An 18,487-nucleotide genomic window follows, 5' to 3' on the forward strand; every position below is an offset into this window, starting at 1 on the left:
CAGCATTTGTCAAGTGCAAAAACTTCTCGCAGACAAACTTAGACACAAGGTCATCATACCAGAAACACTTATTTCTCTTGTAAATTAAACAAGGCCAAGACCAGTAAAGAGTGATCTAAAGAAGGATTCAGATGCTCAATGTCATTATTTTTCTACAAATGGTAAACAGAAGATCTTCTCTCCACTTGAAGTTCTGGATATTGTTGAAAATTAAATGCTCAGTTGCTGAGTTTGATGTCCTCAAAAGTTTGTTTTTTTTTTTTTTAATAGGCTGTTTTTATTTCCCAAGTTGCATCCACTTTGGTTCCTGATGAGCATTTTATTCAGCATGGTACCACAGGACACTACAATAAATTATTGATCCTTTCATCACCCAAATTGTGAATTTACACCTGTTGGTGCTGCTTATCTCCACCAGAATGAAAAAAAATAAAAGGTTTTGAGAAGTTCTAGAATGAATTGATACTCTGTGTCTGTGATTTGAAAGTGAGAATGGATAAGGGTCAGAGTCCTTTTAGCTGAGTTCATTAGAAGTTTTGTGGTAGCAATTTCCAACTTCTGAGATGTTTCAAAACAAGAAGAATCCATGCTAGCTGTGTATATGCAAGGTATGTACCACATGAAAGATGGAGAATTATTGATAGATTAAATTATAGCTGAGAAGCCTTCCCGAGAGGAGGCAAATATGTAGAAGCGATTTCTGTGCAGATCCCATTATTGACACTCTAGTTTGAAAAGCAGAAAGGCTTTTGAATGGCACTTCTGCACCTTGAGAGACTGACTATCACTCTGGGGTAACTTTATTTGAAGCAGCACATTAGTTAGCACAGATGAGGTGAAGATTTGAATGTACTTTTATTGCCATAGTAATAGAATCAAATATGTTCTCTTATCAGCTTTTTCAGAGAACTGGCAAGGAGAAAAAATAAAGGAAGATAAAGCCTTTCATACAGATACAACAATTAGGATTTGGGATTTTAAAAATAGTAATATCCATTGTCCTACATGTATTTTTAACACAATATTTTTATTACAGGAATATATCATAGAATCATAGAATGGTTTGTGTTGGAAGGTACCTGAAAGGTCATCCAGTTTCTAAGCCCCTGCCATGGGTTGTTTAGAGCCCCATGCAGCCTGGCCTATATCATAAGGTGTGGGGCTTCCACAACTTGTCAAACTGGTTGAATAAAAGGTTAATGTGAAACATATATGTGAAGTTCAGTGTTAACTCCTTTATAGCAATATTTGCTTCATATCATATGTTATTGCTTAAGATCAGTATTTTTTTATCTTAAACAATAGTTTCCAAAGAAAACACATTCCTATATGTAATACCTGGATGCTGGAATCACACTTAACTTGCAGTCACAGAAGTAGAAATCTCAGGTCTGCAGATCTTTAAAGTGGAAAGCCTATTCTGAGATGTATCACTACATCCTTTCTATCTTATTCTCTTCTGTAGGAATCCCATGTTAGTGGGCTACATCTATGTTAGCTCTGATCCAATACAGCTGTTCTTGTGTTATTTATATTCAAAGAAGCAGCAGAAGCATGTCTGGCTATTTAAAATTCTATTCTCTGCAAGCTTTTGACTTAGGCACATCTAAGTCAGCTGTGAAATATCAATAACATTTAAATGTGTTGTTTGAGCAAGGACATTCTCACCCAGGAGGGAGGAAGCAAGATTTTTAGATACACAAAAGGTGAGACATGAAGTAATACCCTAAGGAGGAATTATCTTTGCTTTAAAACTGGAAGATATTAATTGTTCTCAACAAACTGTTTTAGAGTGCATTGAGGAACAGGAGACATAGACAGTCAGTTTACATTGCAGAAAATTAATCCCATATAATTTACAGGTGATGTCATCACTGCTTTGTGGCTACATGGTGTTTATTCTGCAGTAGTAGAGTGTTTACATTACTGTTGTCTTCATATCCTGAAACACAATGAGGCACCAAGAGATCTGACTGCAAAGTTTTATGTAAGCATTACTTGTGAGCTGAGGATGCTGCTTTTCAATGCATGGGAAATTAAAAATGCTGGAGCTTGAGTAAGGTAGCTTTATACCCAGGAAATGACTGGAGTTAAGAGCTTTTCAATTAAAAGGAGTATATGTGAGTTTGATAGATATAAATGAAGGTCTTTTTGTTATTGATTGTCTTTTGAGACATTACAAATAAGCTAACTGTAACATACTCTGTTAGTCACCACCTTTGTCCAGCATGATCTAGACTTCAGTTCCTGACTGTATTTTCTGAAGAACATTAAGGAGCAATTTTGAGATTTAGGAAAAATATTGTATTGCATTGTGCTGTCATATAAGAAACACGGTTTAAAAAGCTGGGCACGTGTGATATTTTCATGTGAAGCAAGTTGTCACCTTAATGGTTTTAAAAAAAATCTTCAGTAAGCCAAAGTAATTAGACTTATGGATAAATAGGATGACTTTTTTGCAACTGTTAATGTGGGGATTACTGTTTATTATTGGTGCATATTACCATGGTACCCACGTATGCATAAAAATGTCTGGAAAGCAGTCAGGTCTCTTGTACTTTGTTCCAAATATACTAAAAACTTGTTTTAGAAGGCATTGTTCATCTCAATGTCTTAAGATTTTTTCAGTCCTACTCAGGACCCAGTGAAAATCATAGGATCATGGAATCAATAATGTTGGAAAAAACCTCCTATATCATAGAGTCCATTCTTTAAGCAAACACCACCTTGTCAACTAAGTCATAGCATTAAGTGCCACATCTGTTCATCAACTAACAGCTGTTTATTGAACACTTCCAGGGATGGTGACTCCACTGCTTCCCTGGGCAGTTGTTCCAATGCTTAACCACCCTTTCTGTGAAAAAATTCTTCCTGATGTCCAACTTGAACTTCCCATGGCACAGCTTGAGGCCATTTCTTTGTGTCCTGTTGCTGGGAGGCTCATTTGAATTCTCAAGTGGAATAGTTATGAACAATTAACTGTGACTATGCTTGTTTCCTGGCTACTCTGGCAATTAAAGAGAGCTTAATGCACAAAGCCTGTTAAAATTCAAAAGGAAAGAGGGTCAGTTCAGTCAGAGAGTTGGTCTTCTCCTGTCATGCAGTCAGTAGTGTCTTTCCAGCTCATGGCTGGGGTGAGGCTTGCAGTGCAGAGCCTGCAAAGAGCCACCACCAGCCCTGGGGAAATGTTGCCACACTGGAAAATTTAAACCTAAAGAAGGCTTTTTTAAACACCTTATTTTCTCAAATTTGAGCTACTAGATGAAGTTTATGTCCTTGTCCATTAGATTCAGTAGTGTAGATTACAGGAATGTCTTCTGTTTTTACATATTTGTTGATCTATAAATTATCTAACAGATTTAAAACTTTAAAAGAATGATGTTGGACCTCTTAAAACTCATGGTTTCCAGACTTCCAGTACTCCTCTTACTAAGCTTCTCTGGGTTGTAGTTTGTAATGTGACTAGTAAGTTGCTCAGCTACTAACTCTTCTACTCCCTTTCTACATTTGTTCCCATGGTGCTTCTCCTATGCGTGTAATGCTTTATGTTATGGTTCCACAAAGCAGACTTAAGAAAGATTTAATAACTGTTAGTACATGTGAAGTAAATATCAAATGTTTTAGAAAATATATATTTGAAGAATAACAGATGTGTGGTTATTACACTTTTGGCAACCTTCAATAAGTATGTTTTTCATAGTAAATTGTTTTTTCAAGGATGGAGAAAGGAACTTTTGAGCACCAATTTCATAGTAAAAGGAAATTATAAAAATGAAAGTGTACTCCATATCAAAGATTCAAGTTTTGTTTGGTCGATAGCTTTAATCTGATTCTAAAATTTTATGGTATGCAAAAACTTACTATTAATTAGAAGTTTTACATATATATATATATATATATATATATATATATATATATGCAAAATTGGGTGACTTCTACCCTGTATAATGCTAATAAGACCTCTCTGCACCATACTTAGTACAGCAGCATCTATGTAGAAAGTGCACCAGCAGCATTCTGGATTCTGTCTAAAAGTAATGCTGAGGGTGATCGGCAGTGAAAGCTGCTCCTGTTCATAAAATACTGTGTATTGCGTTGTGAGCTTGCTATGCTTTTTGTAATCCTTTTGCTGTTTCTGAAAAACAAAAGGGTCGTTGGAGATTGCTAGCTCTCACACTGAAAGGAAAGGGGGAGCAGATAAGAACAGGGAAGGGAATAAGACTCCCAAGGAAAAAGAAAAGGACCTGAAGGTTTTTATATCAAGGCTAGAGCTTGGATATGAAGATTGTCTCCTTTTAAGATAGTTTTCAGATCTTCTATGTACCTCAGTAACTCCCTCAACTACTCTCCTGAGCACAGGGTGATAAGGAGGACACTCTGCATTGTTTTTATTTGAAGCAAAGTAAATGCAGCAGCCCTGCATGCCACAGGTAGGGAAACACCGCTAACCCGGTAGATGCTAGGAGCAAGTTAGCTGTCATCGCTGAGAGATGCATTTTTGTTCCTACACCAATCTCTGAGAGCAGACAGATGTCTGCTTTTGCAGCTGGTCCACATATGCCCCTGCTCAGTCTAGCCAAAAATACCGTGTATGTCTTCCCTACCCCTTGCAGAGACTGAGAACTCAATTTCCGAAACCACTCGTGACATGCGGTGAGCGCTGGAATCCAGATGCATCAGAGGCACTTCCCAAGCACCTCCTTCCAGGTTTAGGTTGCTAATTATGAGCCTACTGGTGAATTGTTTTCCCTCTTTCCCCGTGCTTGCTTTGATATTTGATTGGTGCTTGCCCAGAGTTTCTCTGGGTGACAGAAATAAACAGAAAAGAGAGAATATCATTAGATTCTATAAACATTCAGTATGCACAGCTCTGGCTTGGAAACCAAAGTACCACATGGTTTTCCAAAGTGACATCCCCCTCTTCTCCCCACACTCTTCAGTGTTTTAGTGTAAAGAGTAAATACATGCTTGAAATAGAAAGTCTTATCCTGATACCATGCTCCATTGTTTCAAGCCTTTCTTCACATACAGCTGAATTCTATAGTCCTTTCTTGGGCAAGGCTCCCATTTACATCATTTTGGGAGCACTGCCACAGCCAGGGGCTGCATGAGGCTGTATGGTCTGATCCTTGAGAAGTTATTTTAAAGGAAACAGTACAGTTCGAATGCATTTCACAAATATTGACTAATTTGAGAAGACAAGGAAAAATGGGTGCAGTGGTGCAGTCGAAGACACATGGGAAAGCCCTGCCAGACACATCTTCCACCATTTTGGAAAAATAATAGAGAAAATGCCTAATTTTTCAGCGCCCAGGCACTTACTTTGGCAGGGTTCTCTTCCACACTTGAACCCTGAATTGCTTGAATTCCTTAATTGAATTGCTTAAAATTGGAGAAATTAGATTAATTGATGGCCTGTTTATAATTTCTATTCTTAATATATGATGCCCATCACACTTTTGTAGGAGCTAATGTGAATTTATTCTGCAGTTTTGAATATTCTACAAATATATGTGCTGTTTGAGTAATATGGCAGATAAATGTAACATAAGGAGCCAAAAGACAGAACAAGTTCCACACATTCCCTTGGGAGGCTGGAATAAAAGAGCAGTTTATTGCTTGTAACAGAAGTGTTGTCTTCTAGGTGGTATCTGTACTTAATCATTTCTCTTCCTGGTAAAACATGTCACTGAGGGCCTCATCCTCAACCCCAAACTGCCTTTTGGGTTTTTAGGGTTGAGGTCCAGAGATCCCCAAAGGCTACAGCTCAAAGAACACTGGTGATGCAGAAGGCACAGCAAGAGGTGCTGCACCAGCTCTGAGCCCTCCACACCTTTCTCATCTAGGCTAAACATGGTACTGGCTACCTCAGCCTCAGCCCCAAGCTGCCAAACTTAATAGGTAAGGAACTGGAGGCAGAGGACTACATCAGAAAAGCTTTTTAATCTCCTTCCAGACATAATACTGCACTTCTTTTCTCGTGCTGGGATGAGCAGCAGATGATGGGGCTTTCCACATGTGTGATTTGTGTCCAGGCAGAGGGCGCTGAGTCCTGGGAAGACAGGGGGACTGAGGTTGCTTTAATTTAATTCTCAGAGCTTCTCTTTTTGTTACTTCGTGGTGGCCAGGACTGTGGAATTTGTGCATGTGTGTGATGAAGTATTTGTCTTGTTTATAGTGTAGGAATTGGGGAAGAAATGTGTTTTCAGTTTTATTTGATATATTCTGCATGCCTGAGGTTCTATCTTAAATTGAGTTTTCTTCGCTGCTCTGACACAAAGCAAGACTTTGAAATGAAAGTCTTAGTTACAGAGAAAGCCAAAATAAAAATTGAATTATATTTGCAAAGAAAAAAAAAAACGGTTCTGAAGAAAACAGAAGTATCTTTTTTTTCACCAACACTGTGTCAACTGAAATCTTTCAGTCCATATTAAATAATGAAATACAATTTAAACCTTGTTTTAAACCAGTCTGACCTTGGTTTTTATTCCAATGTTGGCCTTTGTTCCAGTGTTGTTGTGTGCAGTCAGTTTAGTGTGCTCCCTCTGATTCCCTGTTGTAAACAATACTGTGCATTGGGCATGCTGTAGTAGCCCATGGAAAAATTCTGGGACTAGTTCAAAGCTACATCCACCCAGGGAGATTTGGAGTGGACATTAGAAAGCATTTCTTTACCAAGAGGATGATCAAACTCTGGAACAGGCTTCCTAGAGAGTAGTTGATCCTCCTCCTCTCATCTCCTCTCCTCTCCTCTCCTCTCTCCTCTCCTCTCCTCTCCTCTCCTCTCCTCTCCTCTCCTCTCCTCTCCTCTCCTCTCCTCTCCTCTCCTCTCCTCTCCTCTCCTCTCCTCTCCTCTCCTCTCCTCTCCTCTCCTCTCCTCTCCTCTCCTCTCCTCTCCTCTCCTCTCCTCTCCTCTCCTCTCCTCTCCTCTCCTCTCCTCTCCTCTCCTCTCCTCTCCTCTCCTCTCCTCTCCTCTCCTCTCCTCTCCTCTCCTCTCCTCTCCTCTCCTCTCCTCTCCTCTCCTCTCCTCTCCTCTCCTCTCCTCTCCTCTCCTCTCCTCTCCTCTCCTCTCCTCTCCTCTCCTCTCCTCTCCTCTCCTCTCCTCTCCTCTCCTCTCCTCTCCTCTCCTCTCCTCTCCTCTCCTCTCCTCTCCTCTCCTCTCCTCTCCTCTCCTCTCCTCTCCTCTCCTCTCCTCTCCTCTCCTCTCCTCTCCTCTCCTCTCCTCTCCTCATCCTAGAGGAAAAGCTGACTTTTGATAGATGTCATTTTTGTAAGTTTTGCTATATACTACCCTAGTTTTTGCATAATAAACACATTTCTTCCTAGCAACCCATGTCACAGAATATATTTTAATATATTGCTAGAGATGGTTTTGTAGCCTTTGTGTAGCATACCTGTGAGACTGTAAAAAACAATTCAGCAAGGGAGACTTTTAATAGAAGCTTTTTAGATGATCACCACATGGCTAAAAATGCTTAGACCAGTAATTGTTGCCTTACTTGTGGGATTTTCTCAAAGCTATTCTTATTAAGAAAAGTGATAAAACTATCAAAAAATATGTAAACATTCACTAAAGTAACTTCATTTCTTTTGAGCAGATTTAAGAGATTTTTTGGGTTTTAACCCCCCATCTTTATGTTTGAGTAGCTGTCTTAATGGTAACATAAACAATCTCTACCTAAAACAATTATAGTATTCATGGCTATTCTCTAGTGTACATCACTGTAATATGCCAAGAAAAGAATTTCTCTGGGTTGATTGCAGCTACTTTGACATCTTTTTTTAAAACAACACAGAAAGCAGCAATGTGAATTTCTAGATGTCTGAACACACAGTCCTTAATTATATAAACAACTCAGTATATTTCAAAGATATGTCTTACAAGAGTAAACATTAGGGAACCAAGGCAAAAATTCATTGTTAGTGGTATAAATAAATAAACTATTTGTTGGGGAATATAGTCAATTCTGTAGAATTTAGAGAATTCTAAACTCTCTAACTTAGAGAGAATTCAAGTATTAAAAATCCAAGGTGCGCATTACACCAGAGGAAAATTATATTTTATACAAGTAAAGCATAATTGTGTGCTGACTGGATTTTAATCCTCTGCCCATCCAGGCTGAAGTTCAAGAAGCCACTGACTTGTGGGAAGCAGGACAGTCCTGCTTCTTCTTCAGCCTCCTGTGCACCCACAGAGAGAGCTGGTGTACAAACATCCTGGAGGCAAATGAATCCCTTAATTGTGTGACATGCCTGTGATAAATCTAGAATTCAGCTATGTATAGATGAGAAGAAGAGAAGCACAGTAGTGTTACTAATTACAAGATGCTTTATGAATAAGAAGATTACTCACTTTTTTCCTTTTCTTCTTTTCTTTTTCTTTTTTTTAATGACCTTGGAGAAGTCCATCAAACAAACATGAAACTTGAAACTCATTTATTTATCAGCATACACAGTAGTGTTTCTCTAACAGTAGAGCAAAGGTGTGTTTAGAAGCCAAGCCAAATACTTTTATAAAACCAATTTCCAGTAAGGAAATGATGGTGATTGCCGCAGTCACATGGCTACAGAAGGTGAACATTTAGGAAAATTTTGCATCCCAAATAAAGCCATTGAAACTATCCAAGTGATACCTGAGATTTGCAGGACTCTTCTGCAACACTGTCTAGAAGGTGAATGGCTTTAAGCTGCCCTGTCTCCAGCATGCCAGCCTGATTTCTGCACTGTGAGAGTGGATCAAGAGACTGTCACAGATCTGAGCCTGTACAATGCAGACAGCCAAGCTGCCAGGGTGGGAGCAGCAGTGCAGATTTTATACTTGTTCCACATTTCTCTGCAAACAGCAGCATATCTGTCTTCCCTTCCCTCCCACTGTCACTGCAGTGCCATAACATTTCTTTCTTTTTGATTCAGCAAGTAAAAAACTACTTTGGTTACTTTTTATTTATTTACAGTCTTCCTGTAGCTTTAGTTTATGTGTGTGTTAGCCATCCAACTGCATCCCACTGCTATGTGATGACATTTGCAAGTGATTGCACAACCAAAAGATTAATTGCTGCAGCAGATGCAGTTCTGAGTGAACAATCAAATCAGCTGTAACTTTTAAATTAAAAACTTGTCAGTGAAGAGGATAAAGCACGCAAATGCAAAAAACAAGGATAAAAACCTCATACAAAGATATAATGATAAAGCCTGATGTAATTGAAAGGTGAAAGAATACATTTGTGTGTTCTGTCACAGTGGTTTTGCACATTCATTTCATAATTTGCTTTTGGCTAACAAACTGGGTTTTTTTTAAGTAAAAATCTGGGTTTTTAAAAATAATACCTATTAGCTGTGCATTAAATGACACTCATCTTAAAACATTAGTTACAACAAACTCACTGTGCACAAATCCTAAAATGTATTTAAAGAGTGGCCAAATACTCCTCTTTTTGGAAGCTCTGGAGATGTTCAGAGTGACTAGAAAACTTAGAGAAATAGAATCAGATATATGAATGGCTTTTCTACATGTTGAAATAAAGTAGCTGAGGGAACAGAAAATTCGAGCAAACTTTGTATTTCACAGGAAGATTAGTGTTAGATGTTCTGGGCAAATGGTGAACTAATGTGAAATAGTAGTGTAAAATGGTGATTATTTTTTTTTTTAATCAGAAAAAATAGAGGAAATTTGTGATGTTTCTTTCTTTCAGAAAATAACATTTGTGTTGAAAAATCAATCTAGCCTTGGAAGATAGCTTCACAGGATAGTGTTTTTTTCCAGTTTTTTTTTACATGAGTAAATGTTCTCTATTGGTTCTTCCAAGCAGCTAGTAAATATTCATATCCATATGATATGATGAGAAAAGTGGAATGGAGGGAACACCCTGAGTTCACTGGGGACTTTTGTGGTCTCTGCACTGTCAGAATGCAAAGGAATATATGCTGTTATTGTGGAACCTAGATAGATTACGGGAACTTACTGAGAAGCCAAGTTTTCCCTTCATGGGTTACCATTCAGAGGAGAAAGAGACATGTGGGAGGAAAAGACTACAGGGCTCGATGCTCACATCTGCTCCAGTTCAGTGCTGCTAGAAATTGGATCAGTTGGCCCCCATATTTCATTTCCTTCTGTAATCTTGACCAATAACTTATAATTGGTATCAGCTGATCATCTGTCTCTCTCTTTCCATAACAAAATGAGTGAGTAAAGAACTTTATCCTTCTCTTTACTGTCTGAGAGATGATAAAGCTTTGAAACACAAAAATCTCTGTTAATTTTTAATGAAGTCACTGAAACATTCTCTTAATCTTATTTTGTTATTTCTGTTATGCCTTGGGTTTTTTTTGGAAACTCCTGTCAGAATCCATGTGAGTCAAGATGTAACTATGTCAATCACAGTATCATTATGACTTTTTTATGTGTTGTATCAGCTTTGTTCAAAGCTGAATTCCAGGTGAAGGTGCTTGGAGAGGACCTCTGGAGAGCAATTGCTGCATTAGAAATAACACAAGTGCTGCTACATTCCTTTGCAAAATCATGCACATTGACCAGGCCTTCAGCTGCAGATGCTCCCTCAGTCCAGTCTCTTCTCTAAGACTTCTTCTGGTAATTTTGGTCATCTGCAGAAATATGATTTCAACAGAATGAATCAGGGAGCCTTTTTATGCCATTTCCATTCCTCAGTCATTGGGAATGGTACAGGCTCTAATTTAACTTCAGTTCTGTGCATATTTTCAGAATATTGATGACCTTTTCAGTTTCTTTAAGCAGAAAGAGGGTGATTCTTCTTGTTAGTGTGATTGGCCAGAGGTCTGAAACCAAATAAGTAAATGGATTATTTTAAGGTAGAGCTCACTGTAGTTTATGGCAGGAAGATGGCAATAATTAAAATTAGTGGTTTCAGAAAACAAGTAAGGGGCTGTGATGCACTCAAATGTTTTCCCATGTATGCAGTGTCAGTGCAGCCTTACCTTGAGCACTATGTGCAATTGTGGGCCACACAATTTAAGAAGGATGCTAAAGTAATTTTCTGGAAGAGGGCAAAAAAGCTGGTGAAAGGGCTGGAAGGCATGTCCTGTGAGGAGTGTCTGAGGACTTTGGCCTTGTCAGCCAGTCAGAGGCATCAGGACAATTCATTTAACAAGATGCTTTAATGTTTGGTCAGCCCTTAAGTGGTCAGGAAGCTGGATGAGAAAATCACTGTATGACCCCTCCAACAGAGCTGTTCTGTTCTATTCTTTTCTGTTTTACTTGGAGACTTAGATTTTCAAGAGAGAGAACTGTGGAAGGAGGTCAGTCAATCTAGCAAATGTTAGCAGTGCACAGCATGCCTGTTTTCATTCTGATCCTTCACTGCCAGCCTCTGCCACAGGAGTGTAATACTGGCAGCACATTTATGGCAGGAGAATTCCCAGATCACATGATGGCAGCTTGCAATCTTTTTTATGTGACACTAGTGGTTAAACAAACAAAAGGGCTTAATAAGGTGTCCAGGTGAGCCTTAGATAAAACTCAGGAGACAAATAAGAGATCATCAGTCTCAGGGATGTAAATCAATAGGTAAATTTACTTTCTGCTAACAACTGCAGCATATGGGCAGTCAGCAACCCAATGAGATTAAAGGGAAATGAAGCCTGAAGTAGAACAAGATTATTTTTAATAACTTAACGAGAAAATGATTAATTTTGAATCACATTGAAAGCAAAAGCTGAAAAATGTGCTATTATTACTCTGCCATTTCTTACAGCATGCTAGGCTAGATACTTTGCAAAAAGAAGAGTAACCTCATGTCACTACAGACTGAGATGGTGACAAGTAAAGAAGTATCATGGAATAGAAGGAAGGAAATGATGACAGAAAAGTCTTTGCCCAAGGTTTCATCATTATTACTAAATTTGATACCTCAGATATGTCCTCATTGCTAACTGCAAGTGAAGAGAAAATTTCTCTGTGCTCAGACAATTCCCATGTAGAAATTGTTAATGGAAATTTCTAATTTCCATGTAGAAATTATGCCTCTGTAACCTGTCATTTTGTCATGTTGATCTGATGGTCTGGGCTGCCTCAGCACCAGCATAAGACCCTCTTACACATTGTCTCCATTCAGGATGAATCTTATTTATGCAATTGTTTGTGTTCAGTTTTCAGGTTGCTCATTTCCTACCACCCCTTGTGCTTATTTTCTTTTCAGCTAAATTATTTTCAGCTAACTTTTCTCATGCCATTTAACCTAGGATTTCAAAGAAAGGAACATCTGATAGAAGATATTTTATGGCCTGTGCTGTTTGAGCACTTGAGTTGTGAGACTGTTGTCAGTGTTTTTCTTGGCACAGCCCAGCCTCCTGCAGTACAGTGGTAGCTGGGAGCAGTACAGTGGTAAACCCACCAGCAGCACAATGCGAGCCAGTCTTTGTTTTAATCTGGAGAGCAATCAGCATTGCAATCAGTATCCAAAAAACCCTCTAGGATGCATGCTTAACAGTTTGGCTTTGTGTTTTATTTTGTTTTTGTTGGGTTTTGTTCATGAGTAAATCATGTGAGATCTCTAAATAGCGACTGGCACATGAAACAGAAGGGAGCCTGTGGCTGCTGGAGCAGGAACATACTGAGTGCTGGGTCTGACAAGCCTGCTGCAGTGTGCTCAGACCTGGCACCCAGGCAGACTGCAGCCCTTCACTTCCTCTCCTTTTTGCCCAGTTTGGAACTGAGCAATCATGGTTTGTCCAATGCTAAGACAAGGTAAGAACCTCCCACACCAGCAAACACCACCACAGTTGCCTTCTGCACCTGAGAAACGTCCTTGGTGGCCACACATCCAGCCACTGAGCAGATGGCATCAAGCAGTGCAGGGGACTAGTCCTGTCCCAGCCACATGGATATGGGATGTTTGCCACTCAGAGATTGTGTTACAGGCTCCAATTACAGAAAAATTAGAAGCAACATCTAATGGCATTGGGAGATTTATTTTGCCACTGATTTCTACTCCACTTCTTTTTTGATTGACACTGTAGAAGTGAACAAAGTGCACCAGTGGGATGAATCAGTATGTTTCATTTGGCCAGTTTTAATGGAAGTCAGCAGAGGAGTGAGGAGAGATATTGTACACATGCCTCTGATGGCTGGAACCTGCTTCCAGCAATGTCCATGTGCTTTTGCCTCTAAACCACTGGGATTTTCAGGCAGGTGGTGATGGGAAAGGTTAGATGTTGCTTTCTGTCCTGTCATGCTTGATGCTTTGAAGAGAAAGATGGACATGTCCAGAGAAGGCAGGGCAGACTGGGAGCTGTTTCATGTGGCAGAATTGAGGGTGAATGGTCCCATTCCAGCAAATAGTCACTTGGATGGTTTTAAACTAGGAATGGGTCTTGTGGGACAGAAGGGTCTCTTATGCAAACACTAATGTGTAGTGGGTACTGCAGATTGAACCACTGGTAGTTGTGTGCTTTTTCTCTGTATTAGAGATAATTTGGCTTTGTAAAATGACAGTAATTTGCAAAGTTGGTTGCTGTAATTGAGGGAAATGTTATTCCCTCCTCATCTGCAGCTGACTGGAAAATCTAGATGTGTCTTTTACTTTCTGTGAATATGTTATATGCTGGCAACAGAATGAAATGAAAAGTGGTTTGAAGTGATGATCTGTTCATGCTCCAACTAGAGTATGAAAACTGTGAAGCGAGGGAGAAAATATGTTTTGAAATAATCACAGAATGTCAGCCTGCTTCAGATTGTCAGCACTTTCTTTTAGTCAGGACTATTGTGGAACATATGGATATCTGTATGCCTTTATGTAAACACTTTGCTGCCAGTTACCAAATATTTATGAGCATTATGGACAAATTTAACAGGGAATGTTTTGCCGAGATCAATGAATACTGAATTAGTGCTTAAGCTAAATCCTTATACAATGAGTGCATAAGTAAGAAAGTTCTGTGAGAAGTGTTCAAAGTGGAAATAGAGAGTTTCTTTGAAGAGTTAAGTTATAGCTGAGGTGTCCTCAGGTCTCTTCTGCTCACTTTGGCTCTGCCTCCACCTACGATCACATTCCCATTTTGACCTGAAATAATTTGTGTAGCGGATGGACTTGTCATTTCCGCCGCTGTGCTGTGGGGCTGGCATGCACAGCACCAGGGGTGTGGAGGAGATTGCATTCCCTTCCTCTTGGCTGTGCAGCATGAGTCCTGCTCCACATTTGGAGCTGTGGGACATGGGCAAAGTGAGCTGAATGTTGTGCTGTCACGAGTCTGGCAGTAGTGCAGCTTAGTGCTTTGCGTGATAGCTGAAAATCCATGCTGAAGTTTAAGTCTTCTGTGTGCTGCCCTGAGCAAGCTGGAGTTTGCCCTTTCTTAGAAGATCAACGAACAAAGAGAAACAATAGGTGCTTTAGAAACAGAAAAACTGCCTCAAACCAATGTTTTACTTATTGCACATATCCATAATTTCTTAATGTTGAATGTTTTATGCAAGCAACGAGGCACCAAAATCTTGGCAATGTCCATTTGGTTTCAAATAGCTGCTCGCTCTCTCTGCACAGCGGTGTTTGGAAAGCAAATCTTTGGTTAATATGTGGTTAAGCACTTTTGCAATACAGAATGTGTTCCTCATTGCAAGGTATCTTTCCTGAAAAAGCAAAGTGTACTTTTGTGTTTTGAATCCGTGCAAACTTAGTTTGTAAGCAGTGATTTAGATTTTGCAAATACTTCAGGAGCCCTTTGAACTTGTATGCTGGATAGGTCAATGCATGCTAAATATTTTTATAAGTAGTTTTCTATGCATTTTTGCTTCCCTCTTCCTCCCACACATTTACTTTGCACGACCAATATTCTCTGAAAATGCAGCTTCAGGTATTTTGGGTAAAACACATGCCATGCTCTGCATGAACTGAAAGGACCGTCATATTAAGGTAGTGCAGGAGAGAGAGTGAGCATACACAGCACTGTGAATGTTAATATTTCAAAGTTTGTAATTGTTTTTGTGATATAATTTATTTTAAATTTGTTGATGAGCAAGGAGAGGACTAAAGGCAGACCTACCAGTGCTCATCAGTTTGTAAACTTTACCCACAGCACAGGTTTGCCCTGAATGTTGCCATGTGAACCAGCATCATAGAAAACTTGTCTTTTGAGGCAGCAGGGACAAGTATGGCACCATGAGTATAAACTGTGAGCATCCTGTATTCACTGAAGTGCTGGCTGTGGCTCAGACAGGGTCTGCTATCGTCAGACTCAGAGTAAAGTGGGAGTTTTGCAGGAGAGTAAGTATGGGATCAGACAATTCATCCTTATTTCAAACTGAGAAAGGATAAGGAGCCTCTTTAACTAGATTCTAGCTGCAACCATTCCCAACACCCTCATCCAACAGGCATATCTCTAAGGCCATCTGGTTAGTAGCCTTTGGTGCCCTTGAACTTTCCACTATTTTTGGATCAGAGAGGATACAAGTGATAAACAAATTAATCACTCACAGTACTGCGTAGCACCTGTGAAATGTTGCCAGTGTTTCCAGGGGTCCCTGCTTATGATTCTTGGGCCTGTTTTACCTCCCAACTAAATGATTAGAGATGCAGATGAAACCCATGGGAATTCAGCTCTAAGCATCTACAGTGGTGCATTAATTACCCTGAAATATTAGATCCAATTAGAAATATCAGATGTTTCACAGTCACCAAACAGATGAATGGAAATTATTAGCATCTATGCATCTCTTCCTTAGTTTATCACTTGCTAACTGTTAATACAGTGTTACTTTTTTTGTTTTATTAAATTAATTAGAAAGTAAATAGATGCTACAGAAAACCCCTGAGGGGACAAGAGGAAAGATGTGTGCATGTATGGAAAGATGTAGGATGCATGAATAAGACTTCTGATAACTTTTTAAAACTGCAACAAAAAATAATCTTTAAAATACTCTGTTTACTCAGTATCCAATATAAAATCAAGGTTTTTACAATTCCTTAATCTGAAAGCATTATCTTATTTATTGTCTAACATTGCTGATGCTGAATTAATTTTGTTATTTTTAAGAAAGACTGGTTGTTCTTTCCCATTTTTGTTTCTTGGTGGCAAAATAGTAAATATTTAAAGTTGGAGAATGTTGGTATTCATTTTATATATTGGACTATTCATTTTATATGAACTATGTTATACATTATGCATGCTGTTTCACATATGTGTTACTATATATTTTATTTTTTTTTAATTGAAAACATTCTAATAGTTCTGCTGCCTTTCTGGTTTTATTCTGTAAATCTGAAATAAAGAGGAAGTTACAGTGTCTGCCATTCTAAAGAATTTAAATCAGGCCGGGTTTGACAGTATTAACACTTCACTGTTCACTAAAGCTTGGTACATTCAGTAGGAGATGAATTATTTTAATTTGTGAGTAACAGTTATTCTAGAAAGGCAAAAAGTGAAAATTTTATTTTATGAAAATGGAAATGCTGATTTCTACAGCTCCAAACAAGAATGTAATGTTTCATTATGATGGCATTTTTTTGACTACCAGTAAGTGTACATGAAGTTAGACAATGGTTTTAACATGTGTGTCCACAGCTACCTCTATTCTCAATACTGATAAAGTAGGAAATTTTGTTCGTTTCTTGGGCAGCAGAGAAATACAGGAATAGACCAGGATCACACTGTCCTAGGACAATTCTGTATATGCACAGAAAATACAGATGATCCCTTTGTAAAGTAGTAAATTTAAAGTATACAGCTGAAATCAGCAGAGGAACACATTGTCTGATGAGGAAACTGCCATATTAGGAGTCTGTTGATATGATAAAACAGTTTCACATATTGACAAAAAAGTCAATGAAATTCCTTTTGTCCTACAAAAGTTATTTTTGTCACAGAGGAACTCTTGCAATCCTAACTGTAGCAGTCCCTTCTCTAAAAAGCTGTATGAAATTTGATTTCTTTGGTCAAGGGAAAGTAATAAACCATTTCAAACCCCTAATCCATTGTGTGTGTGTCTCTGTGTGTCTGTGTGTCCGTGCTGTTTTCTTCTGCATCCTGTAAGAAAGAAAGTAGGAAAAACTAAAGCTGCCATTTACTGTAATTACACTGCAGAATATACTTCTGGCTGAGCTATAAGCTTCAGTTACTGGTGTCTATTACAACTAAAGCTGCCCTGTAGGTAAATTATTTCGTTTAAGTGAATAAATTATGCTTTACCAGCTGTAGATCAAAGGCTATGACCAATTCATTGAGCACCATGAGATTCTTGCAGGGATTAAAAAAAAAAGCTGTTGTTGTAGGAGATCTGAATAGGTTTCCTGTTCTTCAGTTTAACTTCATAGTTTGAAAGCCTCTTTTGGGGGAAAGAGCACAATGTATAGACTGTTATCAAATGCAAAATATGACCATGTGTGAATGCGCAAATAAAGTGAGAAATGTTTGTGGAATGATGGCAGTATTTGCCATTCTTTTTTGTATTGCCAGAGATAACAAGTGGGAATAACTGATTTTTGTTTTAGCTTTTGCTGTGAAAAAGTGGGGAGCAAATTACTTGGGGTTGAATGAAGTTATTATTCTGCTTTACAGGAGAATATACATTTCTCTGCTTTCAAGTGATCTTTTGTTTCCTTTTTAATTATCACACCAAGGTCAATTTGTTTTCCTTTTCATGGGGAAGTGGGGACAGCATAAATTTGCAGCTGGTTTTGGTGAATAAACTATTCATGTGCAGAATTTTTTCTCGCTCTGTGGTTAGGTATCACTGTTCAGGCTCTACATTGCTAGCCTGAGCTGGACGTTACATCTCTCACAACAACACAATAAATGATTTATTTTGAAAGATCAGAAGCGCTTGGTTTGGAAAGACATGAGCTATACCAGGGGCAGGGCTCCTGCAGGGGTCTCCCCTCGGTCTGGGGAGTGGGATATGCAAAGGAATACGCAGCGTGGCTCCATGGGAGTACAGTGTGAGGAAGGAGAACCTGGTGCAACTAAGAAGTGCTGATACTTGAAGGCTGCCACTTTTTAATTTGTACACATGTGAGTGGTTGAATCTGAAGGACTTCAGAAGTGATGCAAAATTAATTTTTGATTTTCAATTAATTAAGATTCCAGATCCGTGTAAAGAAAAAAATCACTTACAGAAGTGTTACGTAGAAATAATCTGATCCAATTTTCAGCACGAGCCTAGCAAATTTCTACTGTTCTTACACTAATTCGTTCAGGATTGAGTGAGCATTTCAATTCTTTCGAGAAAATACTCAAATGAAAGTTATGAAACTTTCAGAATCAAGAATTCAGATTTTTTTTTTTTGCCAGATATTTAGTAAAACTACTTTAAGTGGTCTGTTTCAGCACAATTGATGCCTTAAATTTTAGTTTTCATATTTTTTAGATTTTTACTGCCTTAGTGTGTGACTCTGAACTTCATATAAAGTGTTAGCAAGCTCTCTTCACAGGGTAGCTAGACAAAACAATCGTTTTCCAGCCTGAGATCTAAGGACACCACGGCATCTTTAGGCTCAAGAAATTTAAACAACAGCAAATTGAG

General features: G+C 38.7%; 1 protein-coding gene across 13 annotated transcripts in view; it reads left to right on the plus strand.

Moving 5' to 3' along the window:
• PIEZO2 (piezo type mechanosensitive ion channel component 2) overlaps positions 1-18,487 on the plus strand; it is a 284,271-nt gene that overhangs the window by 133,301 nt on the left and 132,483 nt on the right. The gene's annotated exons all lie outside the window — the stretch shown is intronic.

Source organism: Lonchura striata, chromosome 2 (genome assembly GCF_050655825.1).
Source record: "Lonchura striata isolate lonStrDom1 chromosome 2, ASM5065582v1, whole genome shotgun sequence".
Lineage (NCBI taxonomy): Eukaryota > Metazoa > Chordata > Aves > Passeriformes > Estrildidae > Lonchura > Lonchura striata.